The following is a 6,147-nucleotide window of genomic DNA, read 5'->3' on the forward strand; positions in this document are numbered from 1 at the left end:
GTTGCACTTTCTTCTATCCATTCGCGTGAATTTGTTGCTAAGAAAGTTTTCGTCTCCTTAGCCTGCCATGGAGACGACAACGCAAAGAAAACCGAAAGCTTTCGCTTCGCACAACGAAAGCTCAGATTTCTATCATACACGCAACACTTGAATATACCTACACATTCGCCTCAAACAATAAACCCAAGCGAACGGTGTACCGTGCTTGAATCAAAAAGCTGCGCCAGTACATCGTGTCCGTACACGAATGGAAGATACGCACCAAGCAAAATGAGTCAACGCTGGTGATGATGGGGGGGTGCGAAAGAGACAACTAGTACCACGACGCTAGCCTCTGCTACACTGGCTGTGGGAGCATGCAGCGCAGTGCTCTGCTCTGCCTGCTGTCCAAGAATTAACTGAGCTTGTCCGACCAAATCTGCTCTTTAAATAGTCGATAGTGACGTCATTCATAGAAGCTTTGCGCGTTAGGTACATAAATCTGTCGTGCCAGACTAGGGAAGCGCAGCCTTCTGTGTACAAATGCGTGGTATTTTAACTATGTTGAACATTATTTAAAATTTTAATGCCATTATATCAAAAATCTTTGGGTTTATCTATTGGAATCTATTCTTAAAAGTATTTCTGAGCGGTATGCGCAAAAAAATGAAAATTTACCGTAAAATGGCTGAATTATAAGCGTTTAAAATTGGACCACTTTTCGTTACATACCATTTTTGTTGAATTTGTTACGTGCACCCCCATATCGAAAACAAAGACGTAGTCCTACGTCAAAAACAAATGGATAACTTTTATGCTCTTATTGTGGCTTTGATCTTTGATACTTTCATTGGATTAAAAAAGTTTTTTTTAGCTGCGGTCAATAAAGATCTACGCGCCGCAGTGTATCGTGATGATAGCGGTAGCGGATGTATAACGCATAAATTTACTGATAAAATCGCGCACTAGAGCAGGCGTTCCGCTGCATTGCGCTTAGCCAAATAAATCCTAATCGAAAATTTCCCTAAACTAAACAACGCTCTTCAAAACACGTTCAAAATTGCAAATGACGGAGGTTTTACAGTAAATTTTCATGGATAATCGAATTTGTAAGAATTGTACTTTTAATTACAAGTTTTGGTAAAACCATTTGTACACAACAGAACGTTCGGTAAAGTTTAACATATGGTCGGTGTTAACCCATTCATGTCCATGTTGTTTATGGACAACAACGTTTTTAAACAGCTATAACTTTTGTTTGAGGTAAGATTGGCTCACAAAAACAAGTAAGGATAATAAATATGACTATTGCCTTTCATTTGAGTATTAACACTTATATAGATCAGCTCTGGAACTGAAGTTATTGTAATAAGTCTGATAGGATTCCGATGGAGCAGTGCTTCCAGGGACAGTTTACCTTGACGACGGAAAATGAATTTTTCATATATTTTCGTTATGTTGCAATATTATTGAAAACTGATAAAACTTATCAATTTGCACTATCTTCGGCTACGTTTTCCACGCAAGTGGACTATTGTAAACATTCTAGGAAAATTGTATTGAGCATTGCAAGGTAAAAAATGGGCATCTTCTAGCACTGCGAGGGAAGCACCTATCTTTATGAAAAAGGGCTTTTTGTGTTTCTTGACCCCACCGTTGTTAAGAAAAAATAGTTTTGAAACCCTACATACGCTAGAAAAAAAGTTGGGCATGAAAGGGTTAAGTCAGACCGGACTAAGTGACAATATATTGATTTCGAGAAAAATGAGTTTAAAGTTTGAATCGCAGCATCCTTTACATTATAGTTAAAAATTAATTTTATTGTTACAAATTTCAAATCTGACAAAAATCGAATGTAGCTGAAGAAATTCTTTATCCAGTGCTATCATTATCTCATTTTTTTATGTTTTGCGACTTAGTCCGGTTTGACTTAACACCGACCATACATTCTGTCAAATAAACCATGTTTACCGGGAAATCAGTTATCTTTCGATCTTTACCGAAATTTCCGTCAGAAAAATTACCGAACAGCGAAATCCAATTTGAGTGTGTTCCAAAATGCTATGTTTTACTTCGAACAGAATTGACTGAAACTGGAAATGCATGGACCAAGAATTCGTTTAAGTAACCCTTTTGACCGTAAATTATAAGTTGGATTTAGCGTGTCGACTTTTTTTGCACCAGGTATGAACCTTTATCACGATGTAGACGTTAAATCTTAAAATTCAAACAGTATCAAGTATAGTTCAGTACCTAATGAACAACGGGAGTTACTATTGTACGCAGTTACGCTGTCCCGTTTAGAATTGTTTGGAGCTTTTTGATTGTGAGCAGCACAGCATTGCTGATGTGATCAAACTGCAGAGAGTCGACTTCGGAAATAGTCACAAATTCTCTTCCAATGAACACTTTACTTCGCCAAATCATGAAATCGCCTTGTGGTTCACTAATGTTTCATCGCCGCTGTGGGCATAGAAATAACGGCTCTTTGTATTTTTCCCCTTATGGCATGATTGTTTTTAGATAGTTTTGTGGAATTCAATAGACGGTTTTTGCACTTCAATATTAATTCGTCAAAAGGGCGAAACAGTTTTTTGTAAACAAACTTGTCTCGCTCATTAGTCCGCTGCAAAGTGGAATTTCAACGAAAATATGTGTTAATGTAAATTTTTACCCTTCGTAGAAGTAATTTCAATTGTTTTTTACTTTGAAATCATAGTAAATTAAGAGAAACCATCAAAATAAAAGTTTGTTTACAAATCTTATTCGCCCTTTTGCAAATTTAATATGGACTTGTTTATTATGACCGGCTTGGAAAGACATAGAAAATGAGCTAAAAATGGTACATTTCTCGACAAACATATGATTATGACGTATAAACCAACTGTCAAAATTGGGTCATTAAGCTATATACAGTTTTCCGTTCCATTCGATAAATTTTAGGTCCAATATACATAATATAACATTATTTAAAAAAAAAATCGTTGAAATATGTAAAAACGATTTTTTTGTTTTTTTAAATAAATCTTATGTAAACTTGGCAATCATACATAGGAAAACTGCGGTTGTTTACATCTGGCCTATCAAGACAACACCCAAAAGGAAAAAAAACTATATGCATTGGATGGCGTTTATGTCAAATAAAAATGACCCTGCGGGAAAACCGGGCAAACATGTATTAATTTTTTCTGACAGGGCATCATTTGTCGTGAAATTAGATATGTCAAATGCTTCTGATAGTGTCAAATCCAGACTGTCAACATATTTCTTTATTTTAAATTTTAAAATTATTTTCACGTTTCCTAAGTTGGAAAAAAACATTGTTGCTATCACGAAAAGCAGCTTTATCGATGTATGTAAAAAACAAAAGATTTTTTTCTCTCATTTAATAACCCAATTCAGTTTGAGCGGAAATTTTGAACAAACGAACTCGCCAATCACGGATGTTGGTAGTAAACAAAAAAGAAGTTTTTTTTCTTTCCTTAACTGTCCTTAACTGTGTCCCGCTTGGAAGAAAAACGGGCAGCCAGCAAAAATCCGTCAGGATTCCGGCAGCTGTAAAAATTATCAAAATGGCGCTGCCAGAATTCAGCTATACTCCTTCCAGTTATGGCAGGCAGATTCGCCTCACCGGTTCTGTTTTATTTATCGTTGTTTCATTTTCGCCATATTTACATTTTTCCAAGAAGGATAGTTTTGGCAGATGGAAAAATAGGGAGAAACAAAGATTTTGGTTTCAAACATGGTAGGTAATATGGATTTCATGTCTCCAGACATGTTTTTATTATAAATTTACATAACATTTAAAAAAATTAAGAAAAAATACAAGCAAAACCTGAAGCGGTATAAAACCGGTCCTGCCGGTGCGTGCCTGGCAAAAATCCGGCAGAAAAAACCGGCGAAAATTTCTGCCAGAAACGGTTGTTGCATTTGAGCCGGCCGGCTGGGCAGCACTCTGCCAGCCAGACCCCCAGAAATTCTGCCAGACTTTTTATTTCGCTACCGGCTATCTGAGGGGAATTCTGCCAGGCACGTCCGAGCGGGGTTCGGCCTATAACGGTTCGTCCGTAATTTCTTTCCAAAGAAAATTTTGACAGTTGGCTTTTACGCTGTAATCATATGTTTGTAGAGATTTTGAAAAAAATAATATAGATTTATCGCTTGTGGCACTAAAAACTGGATTCTAACCGCACTGCGCACTTATTATTCTTCTATTAAATTCTTCTCATAGATTGGTTAGTTCGACTGGTCTGTCTATAAAAGTACCATCTCTATCACTTGAAATACATGTGTTTTGACAGCTGGCAGTTTTCAGTAGCGGTTTCATCACTCGCACTTTGACAGTGCGGAGCCCAGGTTGGTGGGAAGTGCGCAATACCTAGTCAGGTTTTATAGACCGCGCTAGTGGTTAATGTATAAACCTAACTGGTGTTTACCCAAGGGTGTCCAGGTTTAATCCCAGTCGAGGTCATTGGGATTTTCTAAGATAAAATATTATAGCCTTCCTTCGTAAAGGAAGTGGTTCACACTTTGATTTTGCGTCCATCGTTTGACATAAGCAGTAGATTTACAAAACAGTAAACAGTAATAACCATAGTATCTATTGTTTTATGATTGTTTGTAGGGTAAATGTCATTGTAAATTTCTATCCGGGAGATTTATTGGGCATTGCGTTCTGTTTGTCGCTACATTGCACAATGTATCATGGTTTTTTTTTTTTATAAAATATATTGAAGCTTTTATCGAAATGTTTGAGTGACGCTTCATGCCCTCTGGTTGGTCCACAACCTCTGTCCAACTAAACAATTTGATTCGATATAATCCACGCAGAAGAATCAAGCCTTTTAGAATTAACAAAACGTTTAGTTGAACCTTAAACGTGACGAATAGACTGGTTCAATTTTTGACTTTTAGCTCTACCAGGCTCTACTGATTCCTTTTGTGGTCCTAATTGTGCAAATTTTGGTTCCGATCGGTTGTGTCTACGGATCCTCCAAAATTTTAAAGTTTGTATGGAAAATCGGTTAACATTGAAAATAAATTCTTTAAAAATCACCTCATCAATCAATTGATCAGAATTCTATTTATTAGAATAGTAGAAGAATACCTTTAGAAATAAATAGTGTTCTGATTGATTGATTGACGAGGTAATTTTTTAAGAGTTTATTTTCAATGGTAACCGATTTTCCATACAAACTTCCATATAAACTTTGAAATTTTTGGAGGGTCCGTAGACACAACCGATCGGTGCCAAAATTTGCACAATTACTTAGGCCCATAAAAGGAATCAGTAGAGCCTGGTGAAGCTAAAAGTCAAAAAATGAACCAGTCTAGTAACGAATGACTGAAATGGGTGTTTCTCGAAATCATGTATTTGGTTTAATTCAACAAATACTTCTGTTTGCATTTTAAACAGAAACACTGCTGAATCAAAATAAAATTTGTTAGATCTAACTTATCCCTGTTAAAAACCAACCGAATCTTTGTTTGATTTCAACTAAATTTGAGTTGTTTTTTTTTCCTTTGATTAATACCAAAGATTTGGTTTGGTTTCTTCGAACTTGTTTGTTCGGTTAAACCTATCATGATTTTGTTGTTTCAAACGAAATATTTGTTGAAACTATTGAAAAGCCAAAAATGAATTTGTTGGTAATTTCAAGTAACTGCATTGATTGAATCAAAACTGAATCTTGTTTGTCATTATATCAAACGAGAAAATTGCTATTCAAAACCAGAATTTGTTTATTTATGCTGATATTTTTCTGCGTGTAACAGATAAAAATCTCGACAAACATATGATTACGGCCTAAAAGCCAACTGTCAAAATCCACTTTGAATGGAAATTGCGGACAAACCGTTACACGCCAATCACAGATGTTGGTAGTAAATGAAAGAGAAAAGTTTTCTCTTTCATAAACTGTTGTGAACTGTGTTCGACTAGTAACGGTTTGTCTGAAATTTCCATTCAAAGTCGATTTTGACAGTTGGCTTTTAGGCCGTAATCATATGTTTGTCGAAAAATGTTCGATTGGAACTTTAGATTTCAGTCTTCGCGCATCTCTATATAATCATCATCTTTGGTCCCAGCGTCAGAATGCTAAATGACGTACAAATTTTTTTATCTTTTGCCACATGGGAATATTAAAAAAATAACTCCTCCACAAAAAA

The sequence above is a fragment of the Topomyia yanbarensis genome, chromosome 3 (genome assembly GCF_030247195.1).
Source record: "Topomyia yanbarensis strain Yona2022 chromosome 3, ASM3024719v1, whole genome shotgun sequence".
NCBI classification, from domain to species: Eukaryota; Metazoa; Arthropoda; class Insecta; order Diptera; family Culicidae; genus Topomyia; species Topomyia yanbarensis.